The sequence below is a fragment of the Lissotriton helveticus genome, chromosome 9 (genome assembly GCF_964261635.1).
Source record: "Lissotriton helveticus chromosome 9, aLisHel1.1, whole genome shotgun sequence".
NCBI classification, from domain to species: domain Eukaryota; kingdom Metazoa; phylum Chordata; class Amphibia; order Caudata; family Salamandridae; genus Lissotriton; species Lissotriton helveticus.
In genome coordinates, this window is record NC_136070.1 from 1075271539 (window position 1) to 1075291870 (window position 20332).

Sequence of the window (20332 nt, forward strand, 5' to 3'; positions counted from 1 at the left end):
CTTGAGACTCTCTGCCACAAGAGAAGAAAGGAAAAGGCTGTATAAATATTGGGGCTAGACCCCGGGTCTTTAGAACTCTTTGGACTCAGAAACCTGCGAAGAAGAAGAGCTGGAGAGGCTGTGAGGAGGATCTACTACTTTGCTGTGTGCTTTGCTGTGTTGGCCTGCAGTAGCTGCTTCTGTATTGTGCAGAGAAAGGACTGGACTGAACTTTCTGCAACTTCTTTGTTTGAGTTTCTCCAATGGCGTGAGGTAGAGCATGCCCCCTGTTCAAAAAGTCTCAGGAACAGCAAATAATTCAAGTTCATCTGCTACCAGCACTGGAAACTGTGTGTTTTGTGCTGCAACAGAAAAAAAGCAACCTGACGCCGTCAACCATGGCGCTGCCAGCTCTGTGTTCTGAAGGCACCACAGAGGGCACCGCCGCACTGCGCATGGCAACACTGGTCTCACAGACGACATAGTTTGACACCGACACCAAGCCGCTGCTTGCACCACGACCTGTGGGCACCATACTTCGCACCACCTTGTTTCTTGACACCCCTTGGTATCCTTGACAACGCTGCTCCACATCGACATCGACGTCCCTGCTTGCACCATGGTTCAAGGGCACCGCTCGTAAGTTACACAACACACCACCCTCATTCCACACCACAGCCGTGGCCTACTGAAGCGGCGCCATCAATTCCGGTCCATCAGCCGACAGAATCGCTTCCGCAACAACGACGCCGCTGCATGCACCGTGACATGGCAGCACCGCGACGAGTACCGCATCACTACATACCGCAGTCCTGGTCTCACTGATGCCACTGGACAACCATCACCGAGCAGCTGCCTGCAACGCGACCCGAGGGGCACCAAATGCCACACCACTGCATGTCGCACTGCAGCCCCGATGCTTGCCGACGCCAGCACTCACGACTTTAATTGCGAGGAGTTCGATCTGCAACGCGTGTGACTTCAAGGGTCCAACGACTCATGCACTGACCTCTGGAAACCGGCGCCTGCTGACGCTGGCTCTTCAGAGCTCAACGAGAGGTCACCGACGCCCTGCATTTCTAAAGGTACTGGTTTACAGGTTTCCCCGATGCCATAGCTGGCCCGCGATGCCGCTGTCAACCAGAACGGTTTGGATTTTTGGTTCATAACGTCGTGGTAGCCCCGGACTTCAAGGCACTGTATTTTAAGTCTATTTCTGATATTTATATTTCTGAGAATTGTATGGTGGATTCTATAGATTTTTGTCTTGTTTGCACAGATAAAATATTGGTTATTAATCCAAAACTGATGTGGTGTCCTTTTGTAGTGTTTTCACTGTATTACTGTTGGGTATGTACAAATGCTTTACACACTTCCTCTGAGATAAGACTGACTGCTCATGCCAAGCTACCAAGGGGTGAGCAGGGGTTATTTCAGTAGTGTATCCCCCTTATCCTGACTAGGAAGAAGGTTCCCTACTTGGACAGGGTAACAACCTGCCAACTAAAGACCCCCATTTCTAAAACCAACCCACTGACATCACTAAGCCCCAATCAAAGGTACAAAGCCAGAAGTGAACTGGGTAATGGAGTGGGGGTGTTAAACGAATCTCTTTCAACATAAGGCATCTGTTTCATTCAGCAGTAACACCCGCCAGAGTGTTTCATGGGAAGGCTTACAATTCATACATTCTCTGACCAAAAGTTTGCATTAGGCAGGTGCAAGATTAAAAAAGCAGATGTTCTAGTACCACCAGATGTAGGATTTCCCATTGTAAACCAGGGCAGTTCAACTTCTGACTTCTCAAAACAATGTGCCTGTCCTTATAACAAGGTGAAATCTCCCTTTACTTCTGTTAATTGGAATAATCTTAGTAGTGGGTTTGTTTTACTCCTACTACTGATTTCAGTGTCTACTGTCACGTTGTCTTTACCTATGCATTCCTAAAAACACGTGTGTGTGTACCTGTTAGTCCCTTGTGCAGTTCTTCCCTGTCACTCAACCCTTCTCTAGTGAAAAAACCAACATGTTTCATCGCCGCTTTATACATTAAGCGGCGATGAAACTTGTTGGTTTTTATTAGAACAGGCACACGGCAAAGAATAAAAGGGAAAGTGCTAGTGGAGCCAAGTTCTTTTTAACCGAATAGGTCCTACAATTCACATCCAGGAGGGTAGGCCCTATCACGCAGGTGGGTCATTCACATCACTACACGGAGTTTCTTTTCTAAAGCACAATTTTTTATCCCCTTTACTTTTATGGTTGGCAACTGCTGATGATGATATAGTGGGGAGTCAAGCGAGAACCAGTTTGACACATCCTCCTTGGTGGTTGCTCCCGTGAGGCGTTGCCAACCCCCCTCCCCCTTTTTTCACTAGAGAAGGGTTGAGTGACAGGGAAGAACTGCACAAGGGACTAACAGGTACACACACACGTGTTTTTAGGAATGCATAGGTAAAGACAACGTGACAGTAGACACTGAAATCAGTAGTAGGAGTAAAACACACCCACTACTAAGATTATTCCAATTAACAGAAGTAAAGGGAGATTTCACCTTGTTATAAGGACAGGCACATTGTTTTGAGAAGTTGAGTGAGTGGGGGGCAGCCTGTACCTAGTCCGAATCCCCCTTGGGTCCCTTCTTGTTCACAGTTCAACTTCTGAGCCTATGTATGTATACAGAAACTGGGATCAGGAAGACTTTATTGACCACACAATATAGAGTTGCATTCATGAGGCTAAGGGACCCATAATTAGCAGAGGGGACTGGTACTTGGTGCTTCCCATGCATAGAGACAAAAAAGAGCAAAGGTTTGGGGTCACAATAATACTGTCAGGGAAAGGCCAGTGACATCAGTTCATAACATCTAGGTGGCCTCAGAAGGCTGACCCAAACAATTCAATCACTGACCAAAAGACCTACTCCATGTACAGCTCTGGTTTTGATGGCACGAGCTCTGAAAACAAATTAAGCAATCAGAAGTAAGACCTAAAACAGGCAGTCTGAAACATAATTTAGGTATCTCTCTATTTAGGGCCTTATATAGCGCAGGTGCTGCCAAGTCCCATGACCCAAACTAACTTTGAAACAGGTGTCTATGAGGATATTTACAGGATTACCATTACCGAAGTAAAGGATGACGACGCCATGTCTTGCTGCAATATGCGTTTTTAATAGTCAGCTGCTGGATGCATTTCACTTGTCCTGCAGGCTTGTTCACCAACAGTTTGCAGTAAAGTATACAGCCATTTTTGAAAGACTTACTTCGGGAATGGTAATCCTGTAAATTCATTACGGGTCGAGCTTGGATGATCCGGTTGGACGACGCGCCCTTTGTTCAGGAGCAGCGACGGTTGTTACCAAGCAAAATTGTGTATATATATATATATATATATATATATATATATATATATATATATATATATATCTTAGTGGCATAAACAATGGCTGTAAAAACCCTCAAGGTAATCCATTGTCTGTGATGCCATCTTCACTTATATTTCAAAAGTTTTACGTTATCTTGCAGTCAATATGAGTGCTTTTTTTTAAAGATGTGTATCTGTATATTTTTTCCTAAGACTGCATGCACATCCAACGCGTGAGGAATGGAGAAGGAGGACTTCAGAAAGATGTGAAGAGAAAAAAGGCTTAAATGTCTAACAAAGTGAGCGACTCATACATGTCATCATTTCAGAACAGGAAAGGGAGAGGTTTTGAAAAAGCAATTGGGGGGAATATGTTTTCCCTGTTGACTTCTATTGAAGTAGAGACCATTTCAAGCGGGAGACAGCCAAAATAAAGCAATTTTTGGATTAAAAAAATCAGGGGTCTGCCAATTGAATGGGGTCTGTTGGCACTTGGAGACTGTCGAAGAAAGTGGTGTGAAGCAGAGAAATTAACTGTCTGAGTCGCAACAAAGCACCCTGCCATTTACATAGCCCATAGTTAAATTTAATTCAGGGTCTCCTATTTTCAGAATTTCACAGCTGCAGGGCGTAGGAGCCAAGTTTCCCAGGTCCATACCTGATGTACTGGACCATTCCAAGTTTTTTTTTCTATTTTGGGACTTGTATTTCTATATTATTATAGATTAAACAAGAATACAGGTCACAGAATTCAAAGGAAAAAGACCTGGAGTAACACAATAGTGACGTGTTCCCTTCATATCTGGACCTGGGAAACTTGACACTGAAACATTTTCAAGTCTTAATTTAGTTTACATTTGTTCAGCCACGCTCTTAATCTTAATTACATAGCCCAGGGCTCCCGTAAAAAAAAAGTCCCAATTAGTTTATTTGGCTACGCCAGGTCGCCCCACCTTCTTCACCCCACTTAAAGCGCTTCACTGCGGTGTCGTGGCTGCTCGTGCTGACTCTTCCCCTCCTCACCAGGAACTGCAAGGGTGACGTCATAGAGGTCCCTGGCAGTGGGCGTGTTGGTACCTGTTTGCCGACCAAGGGGACTTCTAGTAATAAAAGCACGTTTGAGTTTCTGTTTGTACACGAAATAGGTGGAGCACGCATAGCATTAACACGGAAGCCCGCTGAATTCTGCGAGAATGTCTCTGCCGCGCGTTTTTTTTATCACTTGCTTTCTTGCGCTTTTTCCCGTTCACTGATTATTAAGCGGGGGGAATTAAATTACCTACATTAGAGCGACGAATGGAAACTTCGTAGTCGTTTAATGCTCCTCAAATAGTTGATATATTTGAGCGTATCCAATTAATTAATTTGAATGTATGAAAGCGCGGCGGCTCAAAAAAGTTACATCTAAAATGTCCTCGATTTTTCCACTCTCGATGGCTCTGTGATTATGGAAAAGAAGACTGATGGTCGACTTTCAGGTAATGCCATATAGGGGGAAGTGGTTACTTTGTTGCGCTATTTGGAATTGCCTTTACAATTATTAAAATGGCTTGATCGGAGACTGCCATTAGGGAATAGGCTCTCCGGCCCGGATAGATTGTCTTTTCATGTGCTAGTGCAAGGTTTCCATAGATCTAAATAAAAATGACAAGTTCCAGAATGCTCAAAAAAATTGGTATGTGGAAAACTTTGAACTGCTAACTGGATGTTCGTGAGACCTGCAGACATGTGGTAGCCCCAGGATGTGTAGCAAAGGTGTTAAACATGTAATCAATACAATTGTACGGTTAGAACTTTTATCAGGCATTGGCAAAGCAAACAGGTTGCGCCTTTAGCCATGCTCTATAGCATCTAGGGGAAGGACAAACACTGGAAGAGGAAGGAAAGCCCACATGAGCCAATGAATGGAAAGCAAGCGAATGAGAGTGACAATAAATCTAACCATGGTAAGCAATGGGTGGTCTCGAAGGCCACTCAAAGCTGACCCTAAGGGCCTTATTACGAGTTTGGCGTTCTTGGAGCGGGCAGCTAGGCCAGCTCCTCGGCCCAAGACCGCCAAACCCATAGTCAGTCAGTATACCGGATTACAAGTGGAAATAATGGCAGGTGGTCCTGTGGCGGCGGTCTAACACCGGTGCCATTCTGAAACTCCTAAAAGATCCTTAGAAAGGTACCGTCGTAGAAGCAACAAAGCACGTTCCAGCACGGAAAAAAATGCACTGTCATGCTTTTCTTTCTGTGCTGGAACTGGGGGTGCCGACATACAAAGGGGCACAACATGAGCACCCCTGTGCATAGAGGCAAAAGGGGACCCCTGTAGGACCCCCTTAGTTTCCTAACTGCCACCCTTTTAATGGCGGGCTCACGGCCATGAAAAGGGTCACATTAAGGAAACTCGTAATATGCTTGGCAGTGCTGGCGTGGCACCGTCCGCATATTGCGGCCTCACATCGCTGCTACATTGTGGAGCGATCACTGATCCATGGCGGATGCTGCGGTCATGTGGCGGTCCAACCGCTCAAGTTGGAATATGGCGGTCGGATTGCTGTGGTGGCCGCACTGCCAGAGCCCTAGGTCTTTTCACCAACAGACAGTTTGCACTGTCTGGTAGAGAGGACTTAAAAAGTTTTAAAATATTAACTTTAAGCAGTAGAGCAAACTTAACTCTGAATCTTTGCCTTTGTTGGTCGCTTAAATTATGGTCCATTATGTGCGAGGGTAAATTTTAGCAAGTTGCCTTAGGCACCAGCATCCCACATGACCCATGCCAATCTCTTCTCACTCCAGGACTATGCACTATGGCAGGCTTCTTTGTCACGTTGATGTTCATGGTGAGGCACAGCAATGTCTGACAAGGGAGTGTGAAATGAAAGACTATAGAATGTTAGCTTTTTTAAACACACCGCATTTAAATAGCTTGTAAATAATTTTAAAAAGTAGCAGTTAGGAAAGCATTTTTTGGTAATTCTAAAATGTAATGGAAATTTGGATTTAATAGGTTCAAAACAAATCAGGACACTATACATGGTGATGTGCAAATGATAAATAATTGCTGAAAACCAAAGTCCACACATTATCCTTTGTACGCTATATAGTTTTATCAGTAAAACTGCATGTCAATGGGTAGGTTGACAGCCATTTCAATGAAAAATGTGCTGTTTGTAAATGACAGTGTGCTACCACATCATGCTTCAGTAATATATTTATTAAAAGTGAGAATTTTTAAACATAAACTGTGAAACATTCTTGCCCCGGCCTGATGGCATTGCTATTAGTAAACTAAGAGGCAAGTCTGGTGTCATGTATAGCCTGTATGCGGGCTAAATTCTAGTTCTACATGGAGCAAATGTTTAGTCAATTAAATCAAACAATTTGTTATGTACAACAGACATGCTGCATCACATATTTGAAGATGTTGTCATATGTGATAATGAAAAAAGCCAACTTTGAAATAAAATATTTGCCGAGGACCACACAGTTTGAGACCAACCTATGGGTCAGGAACATTACAGTTAGGTTGAGAAGATTATTAAGGTCACTAGACACACCTGAAGGACTGATAAAGCCGAAGGAGCCGTAACACCCGGATTGAATGCTGTTAAAAGTCCAATATCTTGCTTCATTATGAGATCTTTTTTGGACAGCCAGCAGGGGGCAATGTACAGAGCGACCCAGCTATTACCAATCGCCTCCCAAACAAATTCTAGACCTATTGACTTTGCTCATACTTGGTGCAGATGACATGAAGATCGACAATACGGGTGCTAATGCTAACAACATTAGTTAAAGTGAGATTGAGCTGAAAGGGCACAGTCGACAATTACATTATTTTCTTGGCCTTATTTCTTTCCTACCTAGAAACTTTATGACAGATTTCTACCTTTCCATTCCCTGTCTCTTTTGTGAGGCCTCAGTACAGAAGACTGGTATTGATAAAAAAAGGACAGTCTTGGAACATGGGGCTGTGTGCTGTTATTATTACTAGACTCAAATACTTGGTTTTAGGAGGTGAACTGACCAGTATGATGTAATGTGGTGCATCATGGCACGTTAGCACAGATTCAGCCAACTGGTATTAGTTGTAACAGCTAGTTTGATTTGTTTTAAAAACATATATATTGTAACCTGTGCTTTAAATTGCCAGCATATTAGTTGAAGTGAGTATTAATTGAGTGCGTAGCTTTACAAAAAGCTTTAAAAGAGGAAAGAAGAATACTTTACTAGTAGATGCTTGGGTATGCTTCTGTTATTTAGGGCTGTTGTGAATTAAGAAGATTGAAATGTATGGCTTCCATGGAGAGTGACTGGTGTGCATAAACAGATTCTTAAATCCAGTTATTCACAGTTGTGAGGGGAAGCGCTCAGTCTCCTTATGCTTTCCTTGCCTCACTCAGCTCTTCAGAACCAAGGGAGGCAGGGAAACGCAGGAGACGCCGCCTTGCCTGCTCCAGCTCTCAAATCCCTTGTCCACCGCAGGTTTCTGCTGACCTGTGCTGATAAGGGACAATGCAGTATGCTCTCCAGGAGCTCTCATAGATCCAGTCAGCACAGCCTCAGCTCTCCACTCTTTGTGAGAGCTGAGAGTATAACTTCGGTCAAGTTGAAGAGACAAGGCACAGAGGCTCGTGCAGAACTCCACCTAGGGTTTTTAGGTCGAGCCTGCGCGGCGCATGTGCTGCTCTGCGAGGCATGCTGTATTCAGGTAGGGAATTGAAGCTCTGTCCATTTCCCGCCCATCTTTTCAATTGGCTCCTGTTACTGTCCTTTCTAAATCGTTGCATTTGATTCATGAATAGGCTTAGTGGTCCCTCCTTGGTACCGCCTTGTCTGCATTTGTAACCTCCCATGAGGACTGGACTTTTTACTTATGTTGTTACATGGTCTTCTTTATCTAGTCTGTGAGCTCTCTTTTCTTTAATGACTTTCCCCTGTTCCACCCACAACATGCTTTCCTACAATGCAGCACTCCGCCCGCTTTTATATTTTAATTAGTAATGGGGGTCCACTTTAACTATAGTGGCCGCACTTCTTTATTTATTAACTTTGGCTGCTCTGTCTGCTTTAAGTATAGCGGCCGGGCTTCTTTATTTATTTAATTTGCCAGCGTGGTCAGCTGTAACCAAAGCGGTCGCGCTTCTTTATTTATTGTAGTTGTCAGCGTGGTCCGCTTTAACTTACGCAGCCGTGCTTCAAAAACGTTTTATTCTTTTCTTTCAGTGAAAGCGCCCCATACCATGCTTTTACTTTAATAGTGGCCACACCCCTTTCTTTAGATGCTGCTTGCCGTATTTAGGTTACTGAACTGAAAACACCACTGGGTTTGGGCTTCCAAAAGTAAGGCCAAGCCTCAATTTAACAAAAAACTATACACATGCCAATACTGCTAACCAATTCAAACTCTTTTAATCTCGAGCGGCCAAATTGAAAGTCCAACAATTTATGCCATAGACCACCTTTTTAGTCTGAAATAAATCTTTTCTTTTATTTACATTTTTTGCATATCAAAACAATTTAGACAACTTTGTACATCTTTACACGTTACACATCAAACTTTATCAATGCAAAACTTTTCACCATTCTTACATTCTTTCCACTTTCACAGACTTTTCATACTACATTCACATTCACTCACAGCATTCACCCACCAAACTATACATTTCTTTACATTTCTTTTTTAGATTTTTCAGATACAAGCTATAGAACCAAATTTCACAACATTTATAATTCTGACAATTTACACTTTGTACAATACTCTTATGGCCAAAACAAAAAATGGTCTACGCGTTTCGAACTCCTTCCACTTGTGGAGTTCTCCTCCGGACCAAGCTTAACTTGATCAAGCTATTCTTTTCTATTTTTTGACCAACAAAGGCACATGGAATGTCTCTTCACGACACCCTTCCTTCTTGTGATGTCAGTTTCTTGGACGCTTGCGTTGCTTCGCTCGTTATTTTAGGAATTACTTTGTATTCTTTTGAGGTGAGCCTCCTACTTTTAAATTGAATCCTGTGTACACAACCCCCGAGAACGTCGAAAATACTAGTGCGCTCCGGACACATTGAGTATTCAATTTAAAAGTAGGATGCTCACCTCAAAAGGATACAAAGTAATTCCTAAGATAATGAGCGACGCAACACAAGCGTCCAAGAAACTGACACCACAAGAAGGAAGGGTGTCATGAAGAGACATTCCATGTGCCTTTGTTGGTCAAAAAATGTGCCGTTTATTCACTGTAAACACTTCCAGTACACATCTGGTTGTTATGGTTACTGCAATTTAGTTGTCTGTTGTGCTCCCATTTGCAAATAACAACCCTTCCACTCTTACTTGGTCTCCCGTGTACCCTTTGTTGCTTTGTGATTGATACACATGATACTCTGTCCCCTTGTATGACACACCGGTTGAGACATTGTTCTATTGTTACTATATACGCCCGGTCTAAACTGGGATAACGGGTTTACTCCTGTTTCTAGTTACTTACTTTCACTTTAATGGTGGCTGCACCCTTTTCTTTAGACGCAGCTCGCTGTACCCTGAATCAAAGAATGCAGGTGCACAACCATCTCTCAAGTATTTTGGAATAATCTTTCTGACTGTCAGTACATAATGTAATTTATAACAATATGGATCCAAACAGAGGCACGCAACAATTTCAGTTCATGCATATATGGTGAGGTTTAATGTCCTATTTAGGTCATGTCCTCCCCCTCCGAGTCCACATCCGCCATATCATTTTCATTAAAGGTGTTTAAAATTGCACCCCATGCCTCTAAACTCTCAGCGGCTTTGTCGTCTATGTGAGAGAGCTGCGTATGATGTTCCTCAGCAGTACCCCATTTCAACACATCTTTTACCCACGAAGTCCCCCTAATGAGTCTTGGACCCATCCATCCTATCCTAGAGCAATGCCAATTGAAGGAGTTTATATGACGTCCTGTTCCCTTGGGTCTTTTGATCCCCCCCTAACAGACAGGCACTAGGGGTCAAAGGGATAACAATGCCCACTATTTCAAAGACACTGGGTACTACCATCTCTCAGAATCTATAAACCTCTACACAGTGCCAAGCAAGATGTAAGAAAGTGGCTAGTCCTTCAAGTAGCGTAGACAACATGACCCTCTACTCGGGTCAATGCCATTGTGCCTGGCAGGTGGTCATGTAAGTGCGGTGTAAATATTTTAAATGGATTTGTTTGAACCGATTATTGAAGACACCTTTTACACTAGATTACATGCATGATTCCAATCTACATCTTCCAGAGGCCCACCTAATTCAGTCTCCCATGCGGCTCTTACCTTATAATCTTTATTTTTCTGGTGCTTGCAGAGCGCCATAAAGAATTTTCTGCGTCCGTGACCAGCATGCTGGAGATGTGCCGCATAGTAATACAGGAACATGTCTGGGATAGCTAAGCCACCATCCGCCATATCCCTGAAAAAACAACTCCTGCAGGGTAAAGTGCGCATTAAAAAGAAGCATCGTGGAACTAAGACCATCTTTGCCACTGCTGCCCTTCCCATAACAGACAGGGGGAGCATATTCCAGAACACAATCAATTTAGTGAGTTTTCTCACCACACAATCCGCATTAAGGTGCTGGTGTTCCGCCGCTGTCTTAGTAACCATAATGCCTAATTATCAAAATCCCTCTATTTCCCATCAGATGCCCAAGTCCGGCAGTTGGTCCCATTGTAATAGGGCCATTCGGCCTTGGGGAAACAACAGTGTTTTATTGATATTTATTCGCAGGCCTGATACCAGGCCGAAATCCTACAGGCTTTGCATCAATAACTAGACTGCCTCCTCCGTAGATTGAACGTAAACCAACTCATCATCAGCATATAAAGAGTCAATCCAACGACACATATACCCCATTCCTCCAGTTCCTGGCCGAGCCAGATGGTAAAGGGATCTAAGGCTAAGGCAAATAAAAGTGGTGATAGGGGGCATCCTTGTTGGGTGCACCGCTCAATTATCCACGCCTCAGAAATCTCCCTCCCCACTTTAATGCAGGCCACAGGTTGCACATATAACAGTTGTATCCAACCCCTGAAGATTGGGCAGTGGCCCATTCCCTGCAACACCCTCATGTGATAGCTCCACCCGACAGTATCAAATGCCTTCTCAATGTATAGTGACAATAGGGCAAGGTCCTCGTCTAATTCCATGGGCTGATCTAACACATGGGTCAAGCACTGTAAGTAAAAGGTTGTGCTATGGGCAGGCATAAAGCTGCACTGATCTTCATGAACCAAGGTACTGATGCCTCCTTGTAATCGTTTCACCAACAACTTTTAAAGATTCTTAACTTCTGTGTTGATCATAGTGGCAGTTTGTAGTGTCTTTCTCCCATGTTTAGAATGCTTGTGCCATGATGTTCTGGCTACAAGTATTCTATTTGGAATGGTGATCTTTGAAAGGTGGCAGTTACTGTGAAGATTAATAAACTTCAACATTTCACTTTGGAGTGGACTCACTTACTACAAAATACTTGGCGACGGGGTACAGGTGTCTGCAGAACCCACGGGAAAAAAAACGAGCCTTCAATCTTCATCAGCATATCGGCGCATTTGATATATCCTTTCATCACGTTGTTTCCGTTGATGTGGGATCATAGTATCATTCCTCCGGTGCTAAAAGCAATGAGGTACTGTGTTGTTTTTTATGTTTATTGTGGCAGCGGCAGAAAGAGGGCATCCAGTTAATCTTCACGTCACTGCATTTCACAGTGCGTAGTCAAAGGTTAGCGTTACAGCCTTCTTTACTCAGCCATCTTCGGTGTATATATAGCAACGTTGCTTTACGTGTCAAAAAAAAAAAAAGAACCAGTCCGTCATCTTCTGCATTACTGACGTGTCGGATCACGTTCAACGTCGGCGCCATCTTGTGGTTGGCGTCACTACAGTTGTATCTGGATACTTCGTCTGATCTATTTATGAACACTGTAAGCTTTCATCTTGCCGTAGAGTCTGTTTGCACTCGCTATTCAAAGTGAAGATTCTACGTGCCTGTTATCGGTGACACGCACACCATTTTCAAATGTATGTTTGTACTCGTTTTTCAAGTTGAAGAATCAATGTGCTTGTTATTAGTGACACGCACACCCTTTCAAGTTCAGGTAACCTCTGTTCTGCAAACCGAGTTGGAGTTCAACATAGCACATTTAGTTCTTCTCAGCTACAGTTTTTCCTTTTTTTTGTTTTTTAAATAGTGATCAGCAAAAGGATGACTTTTCCAAAGATCTAATTTATACTGCATTCTTACTTTGTCCTTTCATGAGAGGACTACGGTAATGGATATATATTTTTTTTCTCTTGGTGATGTGCACACCAGGTGCACATATATATATTTATGTTCATGGTGATGCGCCCACCAGGCTCACAATATATATTTTAGCATATTCTTTTGTGAAATCTTCTCTGGCTTCACGGTGATACACACACCACAGATTTGTGTGCATATCTTGTCAATTCTGTTGCGAAAACACAATACAAGAATTTTGTGCATAACTTTAAAAATATCATATTTTTTTCCTTTTTCTTTATAAAGTTGTATATTTAATATGCAGTCTGTCTCTCCACCTCCACCTTTCCTTGAGACATCCTTGGATGTTCCACCAGCGACTTTCCAAGAAGGTACTTACACCAGGTACAAGGGACCAAGTTTCTATCCTTCGTTCGGATGACTTTATTGACAAATTGACAAAACGTTTTCCCTCTGTTTTTGGTGATGGTCTTGGACAGGTTAACGGATTTACTCATGTTATCAAGGTCAAGGACAACGCTATACCTGTTAAGCATAGGCTTAGAAATGTTCCATTCAGTGTTAGAGATCAGTTAGAACAGGAGCTTATTGGTCTCTGTAAGAAAGGAATCATCAAACCTATTGAGTTGTCTATCTGGCTATCTCCATTGGTCGTTGCTAAAAGGAAAAATGGTGAGCTTCGCGTTTGCATAGACTTACGCAGTCTTAATAAAAATATTTGGATCGATTCTTATCCCCTCCCAAAGATTCCTGACATGCTATCGTTAATCAATGGTTCTAAGTGGTTTAGCAAATTGGATTTGGCGTCAACTTACCACCAGGTGGTTCTGGATCCATCATCTAAGCATTTCACGGCCTTCGTTTCCCCTATTTGATCTTTTCAATACTGCCGCATGCCTTTTGGGCTGGCCTCTGCGGCAGCAGTTTTTTAGAGAATTGTGTCAAATTTGCTAAAAGATATTAAAGGTGTAGTTGTTTGCCAAGGCGACGTCTTGGTTCACGGTGAAACGTGTGACTCACATCATGATCCCATGTTTTGTGTGTTGGAGGCTTTGCTTGATGCTGGTGTTGTTTTAAAAAAGAGAAATGTGTTTTCAGAGTACAGAAAGTGGAGTATTTAGGACGTTATTTCCGAACATGGTGTTGAACCTAGACCTGGTCTTGTAAAAGAAATAGTAGATAGTCCTGCCCCCAAGGACAAGATAGGCCTCAAGTCATTTATTGGCCTGTGTGAGTTTTACTCATGATTTATACCAGATTATGCTTCAAGAGTTCAACTCCTGTCCAACATGCTCAAGAAAAGTGTTCCTTTTCTTTAGGATAACCATTCCAAAGAAGTTTTTGAGTGGATAAAAGATCAGCTTGTTAGTCCCAAGGTACTTAAACCTTTTGACCCAAATGCCACGTGCACCATCACAGTGGATGCCAGCGGGCTGGGATTGGGTGCTGTCCTCACCCAAAACATCAATGGACATGAGAACACTTTAGGTTATGCCTCTAGGGTGCTACGAGGTTCAGAATTGAATTGTGCTGTTATTGAGAGGGAGTTGTTGGCGTGCTGGTGGGCAATAAGAATGTTTAGCCCGTACATTTGGGGAAAACAATTCAAATTGCGCACGGATCACAGTCCGTTAGTATCTATTCTTTCTGGTGATAGATTAAAAGAACATACCCCGAGGATTGCACGTCTGTCAACTAAACTGTTACAATATGATTTTGAAGTCACTTATATTCCTGGAAACAAGAATGTGAGAGCAGGTTATTTTTCTAGGCAACCTGTCGAGTGCGATAACGAAATTGACGATGATGAAGATTATTTCGTTGATTCTCTTGTGCTGGATGATATGTGTGCTGTTAGTGGAACAGAGTGGAGGGATCTACTGTCCAAAGATGTTTTACTTCGTGAGGTTATCAACTGTGTGAAAGGTGGTTGACCGAGAGAGAAAAACACTCATTTTTCTCTGGTTCCTCCTGATGTGCTTAGAGCTAGATTGATCATGGGCGCACATGAAGGTCATTTGGGCAAAACCTTTACTAAGAGAAGATTACGTGAACACTTTTGGTGGCCACAAATGGATAAGGATGTTGACATGTTTGTTGGGGAGTGTGCCGTGTGCTCTAACTCTGAGAAGAGTTTGAAAGTTCGAACACCACCTCTTCAACCCATTGAGTTACCTAATAGGCCTTGGGAAAAGGCTGGGATTGACCTAGTTGGACCTTTCAATATGCTACCTGCCAATTCCAGATTTGCGATTGTGGCCATAGATTATTATTCAAAATGGCCAGAAATGTGTTTTATTAATGAACCTAATTCAAGAAATGTTATTGACTTTTTGAAGGATCTTTTCTTGCGAGAAGGTTTTCCCTCCACAATTGTAAGTGACAATGGAGTACAATTTGTTAGCCAGGAGTTTGATTGTTTTTTACGCCAAGGTGGTATTACGCATTTCAAAAGTGCGCTCTATCACCCACAGACCAATGGTTTGGTGGAGCGTATGACTAGAGTACTAAACAACTGTGTACAGTGGACTTTGGCTGGAAAGTGTAATGTCCAGAATGCTGTGAGATCCATGTTATGGTTCTGTCGCACCACGTCGCACTCCTCCACCAAAGTGTCTCCTTACAAACTACTTTGAGGGAGGAAACCTTGCTCAAACGTTTGCCCTGGATGTCCAGATGGGTAAAAATGGACTCTGTGTGTGATGTGGATGAGTTTGTGAGATATAATGTGACTCAGCCCAGTCTCGTCAGAAACTTTATTTTGACTCCAGGAAAAGATTGGTCTCTCAACCATTTGTTGTTGGTGATATTGTATGCATTAAGATTCCTGTCTATAGTAGAAAGGGCAGCTCAAAATACTCTGAACCTTTCACCACCGACAAAGTATGTGGTAATGCTGTAAGAGTTCATTTAAAGAACTGGTGGAATGTCTCTAGAGTTGTGAAGGTCACTGGGCGCATCAATCAGAATTCACTGTGTAGTCAAAATGATGTTTCCTCTTCATCTCTTCCCATTTTGGTGGGTTTACGCAGGAGTTGACGCCAATGTTTTGTTCCTGCTAAGTATCGTTAGAGTTATTACTTTTTTTCTTCTTTTTACTCTTCTTTCTCTTTTGTTTTTCTTCTCTTCTTTTCCTCTTCTCTATTTTATTGTTTAGGAGGAGGAGGATAATGTAGTGTCTTTCTCCCATGTTTAGAATGCTTGTGCCATGATGTTCTGGCTACAAGCATTCTATTTGGAATGGTGATCTTTGAAGTTGGCAGTTACTGTGACTTGGACACTTGATTGAGCTGGCTGCTGCGCAGCACCTGTGAAGATTAATAAACTTCAACTTCAACATTTCACTTTGGAGCGGACTCACTTACGACATAGTTCTTTAGGAGGAGGAGTCCTCAGGATCCTTGTCAGGTTTCAACATAAGGCTAAGAATTCCTTCCAGCATATTTGGGGGCGAAGATTCCGCGCCTCCATAAAGACGGTTAAAAATGTTTCCTCCCAGCGTAACAGGAAATGCATGATACAATTCGGCAGGGAAGCAGTCTCCCCGCGGTGCCTTAGTTCTATTACGATCCTGGAGTACTGCTGTCAGTTCCTCCAAAGTAAGTTCCTCATCAAGGTCACGGGCATCGTCTGGCGTCAGACGCAGTAGTGAGTCTCCCCGATGAAATTGATCCTCCCTGTCGGGGAAACTGTTCCCAAATTCTCTATACACATTAGGAAGTGTCTTACCAGGGTTTTCAGTATCTTGCTGCTCTGCGTTAACACCCACCCCGGCCCGGGTCTCGAATCTGTAGGATGGGCGGTATCCAGGCTAACAGTCGTCCGGATTTATCCCCCTTACGATGAAGATGCTGCTGGCATGTGGTAAGGGTATGTCTGTGAATGGACTCCCACATTCCTTGTAGGTCATGTTGGGCCTGTAATAGGCCCGTTTCTTCTGTATATAGCTGTTTTAGCCGCTCATGTCTGTCAATATCTGGAATAAGCAGTCTTTAACCCCACAGGTTATTCGATACAGTGGCCACATAGGACAATCTTAAGGGCGTCCCACTCCATGGCATGTATCTCACACAAACCCAAATTTCTGTCTAAATATATCTGGAATGCTTCCCGAAGCATTTCTTTCTAGGTCACATAAGTCAGGAGATCTTGGGACATACGCCAGTGTCTGACAGCCCGCTTGTCCCTCCCCTAACCCAGAAAAAGTGCCACTGGTGGATGATCAGACATGTATCTAGGCTGGTGTTCAATCCTCTATGGTGCCCCAGAGTCTAGTCCTCTAATCAGGAGCCGGTCCAGGTGGCTATATGTGGAATGTGTCAATGAATGGCAGTGTATGTGGATGCAAAGTGCACCAACTATCAAGGAGTCCTAGGTATGTAATGACCTGGGTCAAGGATACAGTAATTCGGTGTTTGGTGCCCTTTTTCGGTGGATGGCGGTCCAAATTTCCATCTAGGATGCAATTAAAGTTGTCTTCCCACACTAGAGGTGCCCCAGCTCTGTCTTGCAGCACCCTCTGTAGTGTTACATAGAAATGACCGTCGTCTACATTTGGTCCATAGGAGTTCAAAATCGGTATGTCTTTCCTGTCAAGCTTGCCCTGTAATATGACATAGCACCCTTCTATATTTACCTCAATATAAACATGATGGAACGGTACTCCTGGGCTACCTTTTAAGCAAACGTTTTTAAAAAGCAAATGTAAGTGAAATACTCTTGTCAATACTATATTTCCGATTCAAGTATGTCCAGCTTTCAAGCTAGCAGTCCCACTGTTATTGTTGAAAAGCAAAAGTAGTAAGCGGAGCAAACCTGAGTTTATGAAGTTGCAAGAAGAACTCTTTAGCAAGAAGCACACACCCCTACTAAATACTCTAGATATGTTCAGGAGGTGTTGGTTTGTGCAGTGGAACGCAGTTAAAAGGGTTCATTTCTGGTACTATGTATGCCAGCCTAGTACCGAAGGTCTCCTCAGCCTGCTGGTTACAGTATGGTACAAAAGGGATGGTGATGGATAGAGCATCTGAACCAATCAAACACTCACACCCAGTCAACAGATCTGGGTTTAATCCATCACCGTTCTTTAGCCCACTCTGCCACCCCAGTTCAGACATTAGGCTTGCTTGAATCCAGTGGCAAAGTGAGCAAGGGACTCACGTCTGAGCATACCCTGCCAACTTATGGCGAACAAAGCGGTACAAAAGGGGTGGTGATGGACAGAGCATCTGAACCAATGAAATACTCACACCCAGTCAACAGATCTGGGTTTAATCCATCAGCGTTCTTTAGCCCAGTCTGCCACCCCAGTTCAGGTTACAGTATGCCCAGGAAATATAACAAAGAGTGGCAAATATTAAAAGCCAGCTAGAAAATATGTCTGGCAGTTGACAAGATGGTTGCTTCATCCAGCTCTAGCCTTTTTTGTGACGTTTATGAGGCAGACTTTCTTCTGACCACCTTAATGCTCAATATAAGGCAGTAGCTGGGAGAGGTCCTTCATCATCAGCCAAAAACGTCACTCCTTATAATGTGCCGCAAGAGGGCCTAATTCCTCTCCGCTTAGGTCCCATCTGAGTTCATCCACTAGAAAAAACAAATCCTCCGTTTCACCTGTGTGAGAAAACACCCACAACGCAAGGGATGGCTGCAGAAACATCATGAGATATTGATAGCATGCATATAGGCAGAGATACATCCAAACAGTAAATGCTGGTTTGACCTGGAGGCAGGAGTTGAGTGCTGACATGAACTGGACCCTACTGCCCTGATACAAGGGCATCATCGTCCCCAACCTCCTAGTAGATTGTTACTCATGAGAGCAGTTAGGAAAGCAAAATATTAGTGGTTTATACTTGGAAGCAGAGCATGCATCCTCTGCTTCTTTCACTTTAATATGATCGAAGGCGTAATGTGCTCTTAGCTAGCAGGCTGAATGTCAAGTAGCCTGATATGGGCTTGCCTGCCCTCCAGGTGTGGATGTTGGCACACAGCTCAGGTAAGTACAGAGGAGCACCTGACAGCAGAAGAGGCTACAGGAACACATTCAACCACCGGTTGTATGATGTTACTATGCATGCCATTACCCCGCATGCCGTTGTTACGCAAATCTTTACCCCAACTTGCTGTCGGGGGGCGCTGGAATTTGGAATAGTATAATTTACTATGCCAACTCCAGTGTGTGCAACTGTAAATTAACCTATCATTTCCCATCAACTTAAAGGTTACAACTTGTGAAATTCTTGTAGAAGGCTAGTCATCTCATTCTCCCAACTACCTAACAGTGGCTTTGAACAATGATATATATCAGTTGTAAGATGGGAATAATTGCTAGCCTGTGCCATATTTCTTTGGATAAACACATAGTTCGTAATAGCCTGAAGAAGTTCTTGAAGTTCAATAAGTCCTAGGGACACCCGAGACTCTAAGAAGCATTGTGCGTGAGAGACAAACTGCTTCCATTTACCATTGAGTAAAAATAAACTACTAAAAGATTGTAACTAAGATTATAAAAGTACATGGAAATATACACCTAGCAAAATATACACTTCCTAATTATTCCAAACATGCTAGGGAAACTGACAAAATAAAAATACAATTCGAACAATAAGTGTGCCAAAGCAGTAGAATCCTCAGTGCTGTTTCTGAGGTAGAAACATTATAAGTAGGCACCCTGGGACAGTCATACTGTGGCTCTGCAAATGGGGCTGACCCTTTCACCACATGATTGTCATGGTAGTGAGGGCAAGCAGTACAAGGCTTCTCCACGGTCAAGCAACAGACACAATAACGTATATTGTGCAACTCAGTGCTTAGCTTTTGTATTTTAATTGTACAGCAAAAAATAAAAAAACACTACTACACTCCAAAGGTGGTTCCGTTACAGGATTGTACACCCGCTATAGGATGTAATGAAATGCAGTTGTTCCTATGGTTCCCATCCCCCATTTACCACACTCTCCGGTGTGACTCAGGTAAATGTGTGAGTACAGGGATATACTAGCACCAGTGTAGATGACTACCCCTTACCTTCAGGATTGCCTGCAGCTCAGTCCATTAGCTTAACAAGTTCATGCTTGCAAAGGGTAGCGTTATGAGCAACAGTTTCCCACAGTTTATCCTTAGATACAGTTTTTCTTTCTGTGCATACACAGTACCACTGTACTTACTCAATGAAGTTTGTTAGTCTGTGGCAGAGTCGGTACGATTTGTCTCTTTACACTCTTGGGCTTTTAGCGCTGGGATGGGAGACCATCGATGGCGGTCTCCCCAGCCAGGTTCTCTGGTGCCACGCAACACGTCTGGTGGGCATGTCCGCGGGCACAGTCTTCAAGCCAACTGTCTTCAGCAGTTGCAGCCTTTGAGGCTGATGCAGGCGGCCACTTATCTTATGGCAGTTGCAGGATCCAGCCCATGGCAGGCAGGCAGTCGTTTTCTGGCTGTTGCAGTCTCCAGCCTGATGCAGCAGTTCCTCGTAGCTTGGGAGGCAGCGGCAGCACTGGGCCCTCTGTGGTTAATGGCAGGTATGCTGGGCCTCACAGTGATAACTCGGTGAATGCTTCTTTATGCAGTTCATGGTGGGAGCTGCAATGAGTGACCAGAGGACCTTGCAGACTTCTGTTCAGGGCTGGTTTCTCTCCCTTGCATAAGGCAATTGCTTCTGGGTATCCCACTCCCTGGGAACATGCTGGGCTTCTCCTTCTGGACAGTCTCTTCTCCTGTAG

At 43.5% G+C, this 20332-nt stretch overlaps 1 protein-coding gene across 1 annotated transcript in view; it reads left to right on the top strand.

Moving 5' to 3' along the window:
- The first annotated feature begins 4417 nt into the window (after nt 1–4417).
- LOC144782219 (calpain-1 catalytic subunit-like) overlaps nt 4418–20332 on the top strand; it is a 194453-nt gene continuing 178538 nt past the window's right edge. Inside the window, exon 1 of the mRNA XM_078661454.1 lies at nt 4418–4823. The gene's annotated coding sequence lies outside the window, so the exon portion shown is untranslated. The remainder of the gene's footprint in view (nt 4824–20332) is intronic.